Consider the following 18,428-nt stretch of genomic DNA (forward strand, 5'->3'; position numbering starts at 1 on the left):
TTTGCAGTGATGGGTGGAGTGTTTTATATATGTCTATGAGTTCAAGTGTGGCCTTTAGGTCTTCTGTATCTTTTTTGAGTTTCTAGATGTTCTGTCCTTTACCAAAATTGGTGTGTTGAAGTCTCCTACAGTTATAGAGGAATTGTCATTTTCTCTTTTCAACCTGTTAAGGTTTGTTTTATGTATTTTGGAGCCCTGTCATTGGGTGCCTAGATATTTATTATGGTTATATCTTCATGCTAGGTCTTCCCTTTAATCATGATATAGTGCCTTTCTTTGTCTTTTAGGGTAGATTTTGTTTTAAGGTCTATTTTATCTGATTTTAGTATTGCCACTCCTGCTCTTTTTTGGTGACTGTTTGCTTGGTATATATATTTTTCCATCCTTTGATTTTTAATAAATTTATGTCTTTGTTACTAAGGTGTGTCTCTTGTAGACAGTATATTGATTGATTCTGTTTTTTAATCCATTCTGTCATTCTCTGTCTCTTTATGGGTACATTTTGGCCATTTATGTGCAGCGTAATTATTGACATGTGTGTTTATTGTTGTAGTTTTGTAGTGCTTTTTTGAGGTGCTGACCATTTCTTTGTTCCTCTTTGTCGTGGATCAAATTACGTCCTCCAAAAATTTGTGCATCAACTTGGTTAGGCCATGATTCCCAGTATTCTGTGGTGCTCCTCCATTTTGTGATTGTAATTTGATGTTAAAAGGATTAGGGAGGGATTGTAAAACTCTTACCAGGTCACATCCCTGAACCTACATAAAGGAAGTTTCCCTGGGGCGTGTCCTGCACCACCTTTTATCTTACAAAAGGAAAGGGAAGCAAGCAGAGAGCGGGAACCTCATACCACCAAGAAAGCAGCACCAGGAGCAGAGTGTATCCTTTGGACCTGAGGTTCCTGGACTGAGATGCTCCCAGGCCAAGAGAAGACTGATGACAAAGACCTTTCTCCAGAACTGACAGAGAGAGAAAGACTTCCTCTGGAGCTGGCACCTTGAATTTAGAATTCTACCCTACTGGACTATGAGAGAATAAACTCATCTTTGTTAAAATCATCCACTTGTGGTATTTCTGTTATAACAGCACTAGATGACTGAGACACTCTTACTCTCCTGTGCTGAATTAGTTTTGTTTGTGTTTTTTTTATTCTTCATTTCTTTTTTTTTAATAGATTTTGTTTTTTCTGAAACTTTATGTTTTTCTTTCTTTATTTTGATGAGTGGGTTTGTTAACTTTCTTGTCATTACCTTGAAATTTACCCTTATCATCCCAGGTTTGAACCAGTCTATTATTACTTGGTATCGCCTTGCCTTCCTCTCCATTAGAAAGTTCTATACCTACACAACTTATTCACTCTTTTATTGTTCTGACATTGTAATTCTTTTGGTTTTGGCTAGTCCTTGAGAGTTCATTTCGTACATTGGTATCTGGCTGTTCTGATCTTGCGTCCTAGATTGACGTTGTGGTCTGACATTGTACTCAGACCAAAGGACTCCCTTTAATAGTTCTTGTAGGTTTGGTGTGATTTTTACATATTCCCTTAATTTCTGTTTATCTGGATGTGTCCTAATTTTACCATAATATTTGCACGAGATTTTTACAGGGTATATTATTCATGGTTGGCAATTTTTTTTCTTTTAAGGTTTTATGTATGTCATCCTATTGCCTTCTTGCCTGCATGGTTTCTGCCAAATAATCAGAGCTTAGTTTTATTGTTTATCCTCTGTATGCGACTTTTTGTTTTTCTCGAGCTGCTTCATCTTTGGTTTTAGCAAGTGTGATTATGATATGCCTTGGTGATTTTCTTTGGGAACCTATCCTATATGGTGTTTGTTGAGCTTCTTGGGTGGTCAGCTTTTCATCTTTTGTGATATTAGGGAAGTTTTCTGTCAGCAATTCTTCAATGATCCTCTCTGTGTTTTCTGTTGTCTCCTCCTGTTCTAAAACTCTGATAACTCATGCATTTTTGCTTTAGATTGTATCCCACATAATTCTCAGGGTTTCTTCATTTTCCTTTGTTCTTTTTTCCTGATTTTTCCTCAAACAAAGTTGCATCCAATTTTTTATCATTCAGTTTCATTGATCCTATCTTGCATTGTTTCAAACCTGTTCCTCAGCCCTTCTATGACACTGTTCCTTTCTGAAATCTTGTTGTTTATCTTTTGGACTTCTAGTTGTTGTTTATCTTTTGGACTTCTAGTTGTTGTTTTTGTATGATTTCTAGTTGTGAATTTTGTTCCTGCATTATTTTCCCAAACTCTTCCAATTTTTTGCCTTATTTTCCATGAATTTTTCTGCTTTTTCCATGAGTTTGTCTATTTTTTCCTCATTTTTCGCTGCTTTTGCTTAATTCTTGGATAGCTCTGAATATTAGAAATTTGAATTCTCTGTCAGGTAGTTCTAGTGCCTTTTCTCTTACCGGAAGTCATCTGATTTTTTTTTTTTTTTTTTTGGATGCCTTCTGGAACCATCCTGTCATACATATATATTTGATATTGTCTGCTGTCTTTGGGACATTCAGCAGTTATTTTCTTCATTTATTGATTGAAGTTTGTTTGTTTTATCCTGCTTTTTTTCTTTTATATGGTTATGTCTGAGCAGGTGGGTTGTGCATTCTTTGTTGTTTGTTCGTATGTGGACAAGATATTTTTCACCTCCTTGTCCAAAGGTCAGGGCCAGTCGCTCAGCTATGGTACACCAGGGCCGGTTCAGCTGAAGGGGAGGGGCTGGGATGGATTTTTTGAGGCACGTACTGGGGTAGGCAGGATGAGCTGGGTTCAGTGCAGGGTGGGTTCAAGTAGGCTGTGCCTGTGCAGCTCTAGGGTGCAATGTTCAGCAGGCAGTGTAGATAGGCAGGAGTGAGGGGGAGGGGAGGTTGTGATGAGGGTACCTAGGTTGGGTATGGAAAAGGAGAGAGGAGAGACAAAGAGGAGCAAAAAAAAAAAGTTTTGAGGAAGCCTACCATTGGAGTGGAGAGTCAAGAAACCAAGAAATGAAGAAAAACAAAAAGGAAAAAAATAAAATAAATTAATACAATTTTTTTAAAAATGTCCCCAGGGATCCCGCAGACTGGAGAAGCAGCTCCGAAGCCACTAGAAGTTATTGAGGAAACAGGAGAAGATGGTGAGTAAGAAGAGACGTGAAAGTAAAAAATGAAGAAAAATAGAAAGGAAAAAAGAAAGAAAAAACAAACAAAGAAAAAAAGGAAAAACTCCTAGGGTCCCACCAGCTTGGTTGCCTAGACCAGAGAAGGAGTTCCCCATCTGAACGGCACTTCACAGGCTGTGAAAAAGAATCAAAGATGGCACACAGAGTGAGATGTTTAAAAGAACGGAGGGGAGGATTTGAGAGACAGGGAAGAAACCAAAAGAAGCTGAAGAAAGCAATTCCAGCAACAAAGAAATGGCAGTGAAGAAGCAGGCCAGTGGGGGCAGGGCAAATCCATGTGGCAAGGAACCAGCACCTCCCATGCTGCAGTCACAGCCTGCTGGAAAGCAGTGGATTGGCCCTCCTGGAAGCTGGGAATGGGCCTGCTGGGCAGCCAGGAATCGGCTCACTGGGAAGCTGGGAATCAGTCCACCAGTAAGCAGCAAAGGCTCAGCAAGGGGATGCAGGGTGAGGGCTGGGATAGGTGAGTCTTGCTGGTTACTGGGTGCTGTGTCTCCTGCTGGGAGGTCCATGAATCTGCTTTCCCATTCTCCCTGTCTGCCAGTCTCTAACAGGAGTCCAAGATGGTGAATCCATGCTGCCTTAGCTGATAGGTGACTTTTGGTCATAATTCTCCTCACTCTCTGTTCTCTGTCAGTTTCTTATTCCATTCTGTGCTTGGTTGAGTTCTTTATCTCTTCGTTTGATGCTTAGGGCCCCAGGACTGACATTTGTCTCTCTTTTGCTTAGTTTTTTAGGTCTTTGCTGTGGAGGGACGGCTTGGTGCTTCTGTCTATAGCATCGTGTTGGCTCTGCCTACTAGAATCTATTTTTAAATGCTGTACTTGCACTTTCAACAATGTCCTTTATTTCCAATACACGGAATGCTGTATAATATTTCATACAGTCATAACTCAAGTGATTAAAAAGAATTATTACAAGAACTTCACTGAATTAAAAAAGCACTGTGGCTTAAACAATTACAAGTTATTTGAATCATGTGATACAACTTATCAAATTTCAAATATCTCTAATTTTTTACAGACTGTAATATTCATTTATCCCTTGGTTTAGTATGCAAAATATGAGATGGACAATAATATAAAAAAAATGGAAATTCCAATATTGATAAGAAACGGTGACTATCCTTCATGTTTTCACAGTATATTCAGGGGAAATAATACATAATGACTCTTAAAATTTAAATGCTACAATTAAAAACTTTTGTTAGTGTTCCTTGGTGTTACAGAAAAGGAGAAAATTGGCTATTTGGAACTGCATAGGAGAGCTGCTATTTTAGTTTAACCTTTAAAAGTGAAGTAAATCTCATTAATGTAGGATGGGCAAAGAGGATTACAAACTAAAGAGATAATAAATTATTATCAATAAATGTGTGTTGTTGTTGTTGTTGTTAGGTGCTGTCTTAGGCTGGGTTCTCTACAGAAGCAAAACCAGTAAAGTGTATAAATATAGATAGATGATAGATAGATGATAGATAGATAGATAGATAGATAGATAGATAGATAGATAGATAGATAGATGATAGATAGATAGATAGATGGATGGATGGATGGATGGATGGATAGATAGATAGATAGATGGATGATAGATAGGTTAGGTAGGTAGGTAAATAGACAGACAGACAGACAACTAGAGAGAGAGAGAGATTTATATCAAGGAAATGGCTCACATAGTAGTAGAGTCTTCAATGTTCCAATGTGGGTCAGGAAAGAGGCTTCTCCTGACTCATGTTCCTGCAGGGGTTGGCAAACCCAAGATCAGCAGGCTAGAGAGAAGGGCTGTCACTCACAGGCTGTGAAGATTGATGAATCCAAAGATCGGCAGGCAAGACCACAGGCAAGCTGCTAGCACAAGTCCCAAGAAACAGGGGTCAGAAAAACAGGAGCCAAATGCAGGATCCAGAACCAGCAAGAGTTCCCAAGCCCTGCCTGAACATCTGCCAACAGTCAACACACACCCAAGGAAACTCCCCTTCAGTTCATTGGCTTCTCACATTAGATCCCATCAAGAGGATGATCACATATCAAATCTCAACAGAGAAATAATCACATTATAAGACTGCCAAAACACTGAGAACCATGGCCCAGCCAAGTTGGCAGTCTTAAACACCATAGGTTTCCTCAAGTTCGTCCTGACTCATAGCAACCCTATGTACAAGAGAATGAAACACTGTCCGGTCATGTGCCATCCTCACATGTTTGAGGCCACTGTTGTAGCTGTGTCAATCCATCTCATTGAGGGGCTTTCCCTTTTTCACTGACACTGTACTTTGTCCTCCAGAGACTGGTCCCTCCTGATCAATATATCCAAAATACATGCAACGAAGTAAGGCCATCCTCACTTCCAAGGATCGCTCTGACTGTATTTCTTCCAAGACAGACTTGTTCTTTCTTTCAGCAGTCTATAGTATATTCAATATTCTTCATCAACACCATAATTCAAAGGTGTCAATTCTTCTTCAGTCTTCCTTATTCATTGCGCAGGTTTTGCAAGCACATCTGGAGATTGCAAAATATCATGGCTTGCGTCAGGCACATCTTAGCCCTCAAAGTGACATCCTTGATTTTCAACACTTAAAAGAGGTCCTTTGAAACAGATTAGTCCAGTGCAATATGGCATTTGATTTTCTAACTGCTGCTTCCATGGGCTTTGATTGTGGCTTTAAGAAAAATGAAATCCTTGTCAACTTCAATCTTTTCTCCGTTTATCATAATGTTGCTTATTGGTCCAGTTGTGAAGATTTTTGTTTTCTTTATGTTGAGGTGCAATCCATATAGAAGGCTGTGGTCTTTGATCTTCATCAGTTAAGTGCTTCAAGTCTTCTTCACTTTCAGCAAAAAGGTTGTGTCATCTACATATCACAGGCTGTTAATGAGTCTTCCATCGATCATGATGCCACGTTCTACTTCATATAGTCAGACTTCTCAGATTACTTGCTCAATACAGATTGAATAAGCATGATGAAAGGAGGCAACCCTGATGCACACCTTTCTTGAATTTAAACCATGCAGTATCCCCTTGTTCTTTTCAAACAACAGTCTCTTGGCCTATGTACAGGTTCCTCATGAGCACAATTAAGTGTTCTGGAATTCTCATTCTTTGCAATGTTATCCATAATTTGTTATGATCCACACAATCGAGTGCTTTTGCATTGTCAATAATTCATAAGTAAACATCTTTCTGATATTCTCTGCTTTCATCCAAGATCCATCTGACATCAACAATGATATCCCTCATTCCCCATTCTCTTCTGAATCCAGCTTGAATTTCTGTCAGTTCCCTGTCAATGCAACCATTTTTGAATGATCTTCAGCAAAATTTTAATTATGTGCGATATTAATGGTATTGTTTGATAATTTCTGTTTTATCACCTTTTTTTGGTATGGACACAAATATGGATCACTTCCAGTCGGTTGGCCAGGTAGCTGTCTTCCAAATTTCTTGTCATAGATGAGTGAGCAACTCCAGAGCTGCATCCATTTGTTGAAATATCTCAGTTGGTATTCCATCAATTCCTGGAGACTTGTTTTTTGCCAATACCTTCAGTGCAGCTTGAACTTATCCCTTCAGCACTATCAGTTCTTGATCATATGCTGCCTTCTGAAATGGTTGAACATCAACAAATTCTTTTTGGTACAATGACTCTGTATTCTTTCATTTTCTTTTGATGCTTCCTGCATCATTCAACATTTTGCCCATAGAATCCTTCAAAATTGCAGTTTGAGGCTTGAATTTTTTCTTGAGTTCTTTCAGCTCGAGAAATGTCAAGTGTGTGCTTCCTTTTTGGTTTTTTAACTCCAGGTCTTTGCACATTTCATTATAATATTTGACTTTGTCTTCTTAAGTTGCTCTTTGGCAACTTCTGTTCAGCTTTTCTACTTCATCATTTCTTCCTTTTGTTTTAGGTAATCTATGTCTAAGAGCAAGTTTCAGAGTCTTATCTGACACCCATCTTGTTTTTTTCTTTCTTTCATGTCTTTTTAATGACCTTTTGCTTTCTTCATATATGATGTCCTTGATGTCTTCTCACAACTTATCTTCAGTCATTAGTATTCAATATGTCAGCTCTATTCTTTAGATGGTCTCTTAATAGAGGAGGGATATACTGAAGGTCATACTTTGGCTCTTGTGAAATTGTTTTAATTTTCTTCCGCTTCAATTTGAACTCATATGTGAGCAATTGATGGTCTGTTCTTCATGTGGCTCCTGGCTTTGTTCTGACTGATGACATTGAGCTTTTCCATTGTCTCTTTCCACAGAAGTAGCTGATTTGATTCCTGTGTTTTTCATCCAGTGAGGTTCACATTTATAATTGCCATTTATGTTGGTGAAAAAGGTATTTGCGATGACATTGTTGGTCTTGCAAATTTCTGTCATCCGATTTACAGCATCATTTCTATCACAAAGGCCATATTTTCCAACTACCAATCCTTTTCTGTTTTGTATTCCTACTACCAGTAATTATCAATACATCTTGATTGCATGTTTGATCAATTTCAGACTGCAGAAGTTGGTAAAATTCTTTGATTTCCTCCTCTTTGGCATTAGTGGTTGGGGAGTAAATTTGAATAATAGTCATATTAACTGGTGTTCCTTGTAAGTATATGGATATTATCCTATCACTGACAGCTTTGAACTTCTTGATAGATCTTGAAATGTTATTTTTGATGCAATGCCATTCCTCTGCAATTTATCATTCCCAGCATAATAGGTCATATGATTGTCTGATTCAAAATGGCCAATTCCAGTCCATTTTAGCTCACTAATGCCTGGGATATTGATCTTTATGCATTTCATTTCATTTCTGATGACTTCCAGTTTTCCTAGATTCATGCTACGTATACTCCATGTTCTACCACACATCTGTCAGTTTGTCATTCTGTGGGGGCTTGTGTGTCATTGTAATATTGAAAACTTTGCTGCCTGTATTTCAAATATCAGCAGGGCCACCCTTGGTGGACAGGCTTCAGTGGAGCTTCCAGGTTAAGACAGACTAGGAAGAAGAACCTGGCAGCCTACTTCTGAAAAAATTGGCCAGTGAAAAACTTCTGAGTGGCGCTGGAACATTGATATAGTGGCAAAAGATGAGCCCCTCAGGTTGGAAGGCACTCAAAATATGACTGGGGGAGAGCTATCTCCTCAAAGTAGAATTGACCGTAATGATGTGGATGGAGTTAAGTTTTCAGGATCTTCATGTGTTGATGTGGCACGACTCAAAATGAGAAGAAACAGCTGCAAACATTAATAAAAAACATGTGCAGTGGTGTGTTTTAAGAAAAGTGAATAGTTCCATGAAGTATAGAGTATGTGGTGGGAGGGGAGTTTAGAATTCAGGAAGTATGTAGCAGGCAACTGTTCCATGGGAATTCTGAAAAAATTTGGATTGTTTTAATATTATTTTTTATATTTTTAATTTGCTTTTAATAGTTATAATTTTAGTGAAATATTGTACTGTTAAAGATATGCAAGGAATCCCTGAGTAGTACAGAGTTAAGCACTGGACTCTTAGATGAAACTTTGGTGGTTTGAATATACCCAGAGACATCTCTGAAGACCAGCCTAGTGACCTGCTTCTGAAAGGTCACAACCTTAAAAACCATATGGAGCAGTTCTATTCTGCACTCATGGCATCTTGCCATGAGTCAGGATTGACTCTAGTACAACTGATAAAAACGACAAGATATGCGTAGAAATTGAAACTGAATGCCACATGGGAAATAAAAATAAGCCAAGCATTTGCACATCAGGAAACAATTTATATTAACTACCATGCCTAACGGCACTTTGAATCCATCAGCTGCTCCTTGGAGACCCTATGGAGCAGTTCCATTCTTTCTTATATGGTTGCTATGAGTTGGAATTGACTCAATGACAAAATTATTGATTTTTACCATGCAGATGGTATCAACTGGATGGCAACAGGACCAAGCAGATGGAGTTTAGGAGTTTGGGAGGCATGTAATTTCCCATAATAGCTTATTCTCACTAAATATTGGAGATTTTATATATATATATATACATACACATACACACACACACACACACACACACCCTGCACAATAAAGGGCAGGCGAGATAATACATGACCACCACTAATGAACTAGAGCAAGGACAAAAACCTAGAAAGGGTTTTGAATGATGAAATAACTCTTCTTTCTTTTTCAAAACAGTTTTACATTTCAAATTATATAAGTCTTTGCCTTATCCCAAATTACAATGTATATGCAGTTTTAAATTGAGCATAATTTATATTAAACCCTAATATACATATTATATTAATAGTTACATTGTTTACATTTAATCACTCCAAACATTCCTATATTTTAGCTATAGAGAAACTCTTAGTTAAAATTAAAAATTAATTCTGCTTAAGTAGCACATACTTTGTGTCTTAGATTGGGTTCTCTAGAGAAGAAAAGCCAGTAAAGCATACAAATATATACAGAGAGAGATTTATATCGAGGAAATGGCTTACACGGTTGTAGAGCCTGGAATGTCTCAACTCATTGGGTCAGGATAGAAAGAAGCTTCTGATTCACAAAGTGCCAGGGGCTGGCAAACCAATATTGGCAGGTCAGAAAGCAGGGCTCTTGCTCACAGGCTGTAAAGATCGATGAATCCCAAGACCGACAGGCAAGACAGCAGGTAAGCTGCTACCTCAAGTCCCAAGAACTAGAGGTCAGAGGAACAGGAGCAAAAGCACATGAACCTTGCCAGAATGTCCATTTATATTCAATGCAGGCCACTCACCCAAGGAAACTCTTCTTCAACTGATTGGCTACTCACAGCAGATCCCATCATGGATGTGATCACATCATCATATGTCTGCCAAACACTGAGGATCATGGTCTGGTCAAGTAGACACACAACCTTAACCATCACACTGTAAAATATTAAACATGTATCTGGGGGCAGTTAGAAATGATTAATGGTGAAAAAAATTCAAAGAATGATTTATTGATTCTTTTTATGATATTCTATTTTTTTCACATTGATTGACACTTGTATAAATTATACAGTGAGTTTAAATATAAAATGAAGAGAATTATTTGCAAAGGATTCATTTTCTTTAAGTTTGAAATAACAAATTATGGAAAATTGTGTGGCTGTGTGTTTATGCGTGTGTAAGCAAGAAAGAAGAAAAGGGAGAAAGATTGAGCTACTTTATAGAATTAGAAAAGAGAAAAACTTGAGATTTAAAATAAACATTTGCCAATATTTATATACAATGTGTTTTGGGCATCTTATTTGGGGACCTGTATGTGACGTTTTTCTTCTAGCTATCGGAGCAGATGTTCACAAATTAAATTTTCTAGATATTATCCTTACATTTATCCCTAATATGGTTTTAGGAGCTATGAATACATTATATCCAGCTCTACATTTTTTTTCTAATTCATCCATTTGTTTTGAGCTTCTGTTTATAGGCCTGACATGACTGTAGGCATTGAAGATAAGAGCAATGAACAAAACAAATTCTCTCTTTTTTTTTTTTTCCCAGGAGTTTATATTCTAGTATATCGTCCTGATTAGCCTGTTTTCAAATGATATTGCTCCAAATTTTGCACTGATATTTGAATGAAATTACCATCGTGCATACCAAGCATACAGATATAAGAACAATTTAGAAGAATACAAATATTCTATTCTATTGTAACTGGGCAAAAAAAAAAAAAAAAAAGTTTATTTTCAAATTGTGTTTCTGGGTTTATTTTGTTTAAAATTAGTTAAAATACAAATGATTTGACTTGCCTCATACACAAGATATATATATATATAATACTATGCCTATATAAATAATATCATAGCTAATATGTGAAATGGTTGATATAAAGATACATAACACTGTTTAAGAAATCACCCATTATTGTACAACACCTTCTTTACAGAATTGTACTTTTTGGAATGGGCCATATCTAATTAAGGAGAAAACAATGAAACAGTACAACCTTAAAAGTTTTCTAGACATCCTGTGATTATGGGAGTAAAATTTCATTATTGGCTTGCCCATTAATAGTCTGTATCGATTCTTTGTTGCTTCAGTAAGACACCTGAGAGGCCTCTATATCTGCTCTGAAGCAATAATGTTTCAAATATGCAAGCCAAAGACTAGAAAAGTAAGTGTTCAGAAATATTAACAGTTCATGTGGGGGGATGGTGGGTTACGTAGATGAAAGGTCCAAAGTGGGAACTTATATTATGAAAGTTCTCAAGGTAATAGCTTGTGGAAGAAGTAATTCTCCCAAGGAAATCAAGGGGATTCATATATTTAGGAGGTAGGTAGAAAAAAAGAGCAAATTAAAGTTTTAGAGAAAACACATGTGTAGCCTGTTTCAGTGTTGGCTGCCAACAATCTCAGTTCCTGACATTCATACCCTGTGTAGTACCTCCCACATTGAGTCGAAGATTTTCCATGTGAGTGATCTTAGTCATTGGGAGATTAGCAAGCATGATGTAAGCAGAGGCCTAATGGTGCTTACACATCGGGGTTCATTCTTTTGGAATGCTCTCCCTTGGAGTGCTGACACAATGCTGTAAGAAAGTCCAAGCTGTATTGTTAGAGAAAAAGGCCTTACAGAGAGATGCAGGTGAATGACCTCACATGGAAAAAGCAAACTGAAGTACCCAACCATGCTCCCAGCTGTATGCAACTGCATGTGGGACCCCAGGCAACATGACATGAAGAAAACAAACCCTCAGGAAAAGCACAAAATTGTGAAAAAATAGTTTTAATGTTTTAAGCCACTTAATTTTGGGCACGTATGTTAATCAAAATGGAGCCCCTTGGTGGTCCAAGAAGTTAAGCACTTGGCTACTAGCTGAAAGACCGATGGCTCAAATCCACTCAGAGGTGCCTCAGAAGACAGGCTTGGTGATCTACTTCCAAAAGGCCATATCCATTGAAAACCGTATGGAGCACAGCTCTATTCCGAAACACATCAGGTCTCCATGAGTCAGAAGCCACTCACAACACTAGAATGTTAGAAAGAAAGAGCTGAAAAAAGAAATGGTGCTCAAAGGGTGTTGTTGCTGTATTAAAGACTTAAAACATGTGGCATCCGCTATGTGATTTAAGGTTATAGTTACTGGACCTGGACAGATTGTTGTAGTGAAAAATTAATGAAACTGTCTGCTGCAGTAACACGGAAGATACAGAACGTGCCTAATGAACTTGTAGATCTGGCTAAGGAAATTTCCAGGCAGAATACTCAAAGTGATAACTGGTTTATTTTGGCTGTGTATGATAATGTATGGAGAGAGAAGGATAGTATTTTGTTTTCAAACAGTATTTAGAGGAAATGTTACTAACCCAGACTTGCTAGCTATAAAATAAAACAGTGTCAAATGCACAGGCCCTCTAACCAGCGAGCGAAAGACTCCCACAGGATAAAATTAAAAATAAAACAGAAAGCCGCTAGTAAAATGTGATGTTAGGGTCAAGGTCAAATAAAAAGTCAGAACATATATTACAATCCATATATTAAAATCTTGAAGAGAATTCATTAATGCCTCATGAACTCTGTCAGCTAGACAAAGGAGCTCCTTAGAAACTTAAGCAAAATTTCCCACAGTATCTTGATTAGCAGAACAATGAAGAGAGAAGTATGTCTCCAAAGATTTGTGGGTGTGACGTCAATCTAAGAAAGCAGATGATAATTTGGTACATAGAAAGCTAAGTGTGTGCATGTATACATACATATATATATATATGCATTTTTTTTTAAGTTGCCTAAGTTTGGCCTAAAAAGGACATAGATAAAAATTGGAAGATGCCACTGTGTCTCCAAATATCTATGGGTCTGAAACAAACTGAGAGGACAATACAGATGCAAATGCAGATCATTATTTATGGAAATTGAAATACTCTTAAGAGACAGAACAAAAGGCCCACAGAGCTGAGCCAGGAGCTGAAAAAACATAGGCTGGGTTCTTTAGAGGAACAAAACCAGTGAAGCATAAGTATACGTAAATATATACAGAGAGATTTATCTCAAGGAAATGGTTAATGCATTTATGAAGGCTAGAAAGACCCAAATCTGTGGATCAAGTGTCATACTGGAGGCTTCTTCTGACACATGTGGTTGTAGGGAATGACAAACCCAAAATCAGCAGATAACATGGAAGGTTTCTGGCTCATGGGTTTGTGGGAGCTGGTGAATTCCTAGATGTGGAGGTCCAGTGGAAAGCTGTTGGCGCACAGGGTTTCAGGTCAGGTGGCAGGGTGCTGACTCACATCCCATGAAACAGAGGTCAGGGGATGATAAGTCAGATGCAGGGTCCAGAGCAAAAGCTGTATATATTTGATGCAGGCCATACCCATGGAGAAACTCTCCTTACAACTGATTGGCTGATCACAGATCACATCATGGAGGTAATTACATTATATTACTTACGGAAGATCAATCAATCCAATATTTTCCAAACCACTGAGAATCATAACATAATCAAGTTCACACATAACATTAACCTTCACATTCCACCCCTTTCAACTTGGCACCATATACATCTCCTTAAATCATTCATAATCTCTAAATAAAGGCAATTATAAAGTCATATTTGCTGTGTAGGATATCATGGTGATGGGTAAGGCATTTTGAAAGTCCATGGATGGCAATTTTGGCAGAAGCATTGTACACAAGCAAGGCAAATCCATATCCTGTGTGTCTATCCCAATTAGAACAAAATGTTGCCCTATCCATGATTGAAGTGATCCAGTGTAATCAACCTTCCACCAGGTTGCTGACTGATGGCCCTGAGGGTTGGTTCCCTATCAGGGACTCAATGTTGGTCTCTGCTCTGGCAGATTGAGCACTAAGCAGAGGCTGTAGCCAAGTCGACCTTGGTGAATGGAAGTCCATGTTGCTGAGCCCATGCATAACCTCCATCCTTGTCACCATGTCCACTTGGTTCATGATCCCATTGGGCAATCACAAATGTGGCTAGGGAAAGAGAATGACTGGTTTTGACAGAACGCATCTTTCTTTCCACTAGATTGTTAAAATCCCCTTCTACTGACGCCACATGAAACACAAACATCTTCACTTCTTTAATTCGTTCAGAGAAGTCTATCCACATGCATGTTCTTGTTCCCCACACTTCATTGTCACTAATTTTCTAATTATGTTCCTTCTAAGTCCTGAACCATCCAGCCAAACCATTGACAACAGCCAGTTAGTATACAATTGTACATCGGAACATTTCTCTTTCCAAGAAAAATGAACAATCAGGTGCACTTCTAGAAGTTCTGATGATTGAGAGGATTTCCCTTCATCACTGTCCTTCAGGAATGTCCCAGAAAGGAGCTGCAGTGCTGTTGCCGTCCACTTTCAAGTGGTGCTTACGTATGTTACACAGCCATCTGTAAACCAGGCATGAGTTTCCTCTTCCTCAGTCAAATGATCATAAGGAATACCAGAAGAGGCCTGAGAAACTGGGGGAGGGAAGATAACGTGATGGGAATTGATATCATGGGCGTTTGGGTCACTTCCTCATGTAAATAACTTGTGCCTTCAGGTCCTGCTCTAGCCTGATCTTGTGTATACTGCGTCCATTTAATGATAGATTGCTACCATGCATGTCCAACATTATGACTCTGTGGATCGGGCATACGCTCAGTTCATGATGGGCAGCTCAGGTTCCATGGTGACTTGGTGGCCTGTTGTTAAGTGTTCAGCCTCTACTAAGACTCAGTAACAACAGCTGTTTCTCAAAAAGAAAGTAGTTAACTGCAGAAGATGGTAGAGCGTTGCTTCAAAATATTAAGGGTCTACACTATGATTCACCAATAGGACCCTGCCAAAGACTTTAAATTGCATCTCTATCTGCCACTGACATTTCAAGAGCAATTGGATTAGTCAGATCATATGGCCCAACTGGCAGAGCAGCTTACATAGCAACCTGATCCTGTTGTAGAAGTTTCTCTTGTTCTGGGCCACACTCAAAACTAGCAGCTTTTTGAGTCACTTGATAAATAAGCCAGAGTAGCACACACAATTGAGGGATATGTTAGCATACCTCCTCCTGGGTCACACTTTGTACTTAACCTTTTTGGGCTTGCTGCGACTTAAATCTAGGTGCAGGTCTTGAAGAAAAATGAGTCCCAGTGGTTGGCTCCTGGGAACATCAACGATGTTTTCTAAGTCATATGTCTCAGGCGATGCCCTAGGCAATACCACAGCTGCCTCCACAGGTGATATCTCAGACAGACTTTTCAGGTAAAGCTGGGTTACTTCCATCAGATGGGAGCAGAGGGATAATGGTTTTACTTGGAAGTGTGGCTTAGCAGACAAAGATGGAGTAATCTCTTCACATGGGAGTAGGAGGGTTGGTTCTGTTGGCAGGAGTGATTTAACAGGATTAGGGGATCAATGACCCCAGATCCATGATTATCTGATCATACATCCCCATCCCAATTTTCAGGATCCCACTTCTTCCCTATCAGTGCCCCCACTTTAACTTCAGACACCATTCAAGGTTGGGAATACAATTGGTGTTGTAATTTAGCCACTCTTACAAGAAGACTCTGAGTTTGATTTTTGGCAATATCAGCTCTGTTACTACTAGAAATAAGGTTTTCTTTCAGGGCACAAGTGGCAACTCTCAGATCTTTTATGTGGCACTTGAGCTGTGATTCTGAAGCACTGAGTTCACCTCTTTCACCACTTTGTCTAGTGAAAGTAGGACCAACAAACTAAATTCCATATACTTTTCATTCTGACAAAACTGTAGAAAAATACTAAATATGCAATTACCCAGAGCCTTGCCTCTTACGGATATTTATTAATTGGTGGTGACATTTTGTGTATTCCTATTGCCACCTCACACCAAGGATTAGCAGTGCCTTCTTTACTACTGGATGCAGAGTCATCAGCGACTTTAAGGCTAGCCAGGCTTGACAGCCAACTCAACGAGCTCATTCTTAGGATTTTGTTCCTCTAGAACCACGCTTGGTACCAAATGTCTTCGGGTGAGTACTCTAGAGGAGCAGAACGAGTGAAGCATATATATATAAATATATAGGGAGAGATTTATCTCAAGGAAATATCTTGCACAGTTGTGAAGCCTGGAAAGTCCCATATCCATGGTTCAGGCATCAGGCTAGAGGCTTTTCCTGACTCTCATGGTTGCAGGGGGTGACGAACCCAAAGTTGGCAGGTCAGACGGAAGGCTACTGGCTCACTGGGTTGTGGGAGCTGGTGAATCCCAAGATCTGCAGTTCATGCGGCAGGCTGCTGGCTCACATCCCACAAACTGTAGGTCAGAAGATGATGAATCAGAAGCAGGATTCAGTGGGCTTTGCCAGAACGTGCATACGTATTGGATGCAGGCCACACCCATGAGGGAACTCCTCTTAAATCTGATTGGCTGATCACATCAGATGGCATCATGGAGGTAATTACATTATATGACTTACAGAAGAGCAATCAGTCCCATTTCCTGCCCCTAGAACTTTTGAAACTGATGATATTATTAAACTGGATTTCAGGATTGCTGTGGTCCAATGAAGGAGCTCTGGTGGTACAATTGTTAAAGAAACTGGCTTCTAAGCAAAAGGTTGTCTGTAAGAATCCACCTGCTGCTCTATGTGAGCAAAGACCAGGAGATGTGCTCCTGTAAAGATTACAACCTAGGAAACCCTGTGGGGCAGTTCTATTCTGCCTATAGGGTAGCTATGACTCAGAATTGACTTGACCGCAAGGTTTTTTTTAATTGAATAAATAAATGCATATGTTGATGTGTTGAATTAATGAATAGTCTCTGGGCTTGATCAATGTATGAATTTCTAGCATAACTGAGCTATCTAAAACAAACAAACAAAAAACCTACTGCCATAGAGTTGATCCCGACTTATGGCAACCATATAGAACAGAGTAGAACTGCTCCATAGGTTTTCCAAGGAGCAGTTGGTGGATTTGGACTGCAGGCCTTTTGGTTAGCAGCCGAACTCTTAACCACTGTGCATGCCATCAGGGGTCTGAGCTGTCTAAAGTCCGTCTTAAAAATGCTTAGGTTTCAACTACTTTTATATGTTTGAAATAGAGAAACATTAAGTAGCCTCGATAATTACTTATGAAATATCATTTTGTTACTTTTCATTATTCATATTTGTTGATTTCTTATTAACAGCAATTGAACTGTTATTTTTCCTTAGCTACTAGTGATAAAAATCCACTGTACCATATTATGCCTCAGAAAGCTTTTTAGTTTTGAAAGGCGAATTATTGTTTACATTGATAAGACATCAATTCTACAATTGAGCCAGGAATACTCTCCATGGATTTTACATCGTGTCTGTTCAAGAATTACCTTTTTTACTATGCATTTTCGCTCATGCTCTGGAACTTACACCAAAATAATACCAATTATATTGTACTTTTTTATCTTCAGTCATTCCTCATGATCACCTTTGTGCATCCATCTGCTGTGATATATTGACTCAGCCTGCCTCTTGAAACATGATTGAGTTTATTCGGTTGGATACCAGAATGCCTAGACAGTATATTTACAGTTCATTTATTTCTGTGCTAGCACTGTTTTGTGATTGGCAGGTCCATGGCCACATATTCAAAACTAAATCAGAATTCTTTCAAATATACCAAAGGTACTTTAGAAAGGCAACTTGGTATTTGAGCTTCTTTTTCCCTGTAGGCCTTGGAGATATTCATTGTCAAATTTAAATTTAAATTAACACACACACACGCACAGAATAATCTGGTTCTTATGTTATATAAATTTTCTTTGATATTGGAAAAGAAAAAAACGAACAAAAAACAGCTGTTGGCTGTGACAAAAGTCTAAAAGTCATTTAAGAAAAAGAGAAGAAACTTGGATATCCAGCTTTAGACACAAACTATCTTAAGTTACAATATTCTACATCCAAACAAATACATTACATTTCTAAAAATATCCTAGATCATTACTTCAAAGTGTATTTCTATTTTTAATATTGTCTTTTGGCAAGTAATCAGTGGATTAGGACAATCATAAGAACATTTGAACTAGCAATAAATATTTTCATGTTTGGGTTTGTCATTACAATGCCGCTTAATAGATGTAAGTCTTCAAACAGTTTGTCTCAATTTCCTTATTGAGAAGACATGGATAATAATGCATATTGCGCCTCATAGTTTTTGTGTTTTTTTTTTTTTTTTTTTACAGGGTTAACATTAAATAATTCCTATAAACATATCCTTTAAGCTCATAGTGGCACCACCCAGCTGTCAATTTGTCATATGGTGGTGACATGTGTGTTCCTA

The sequence above is a fragment of the Loxodonta africana genome, chromosome 25, assembly GCF_030014295.1.
Source record: "Loxodonta africana isolate mLoxAfr1 chromosome 25, mLoxAfr1.hap2, whole genome shotgun sequence".
Lineage (NCBI taxonomy): Eukaryota > Metazoa > Chordata > Mammalia > Proboscidea > Elephantidae > Loxodonta > Loxodonta africana.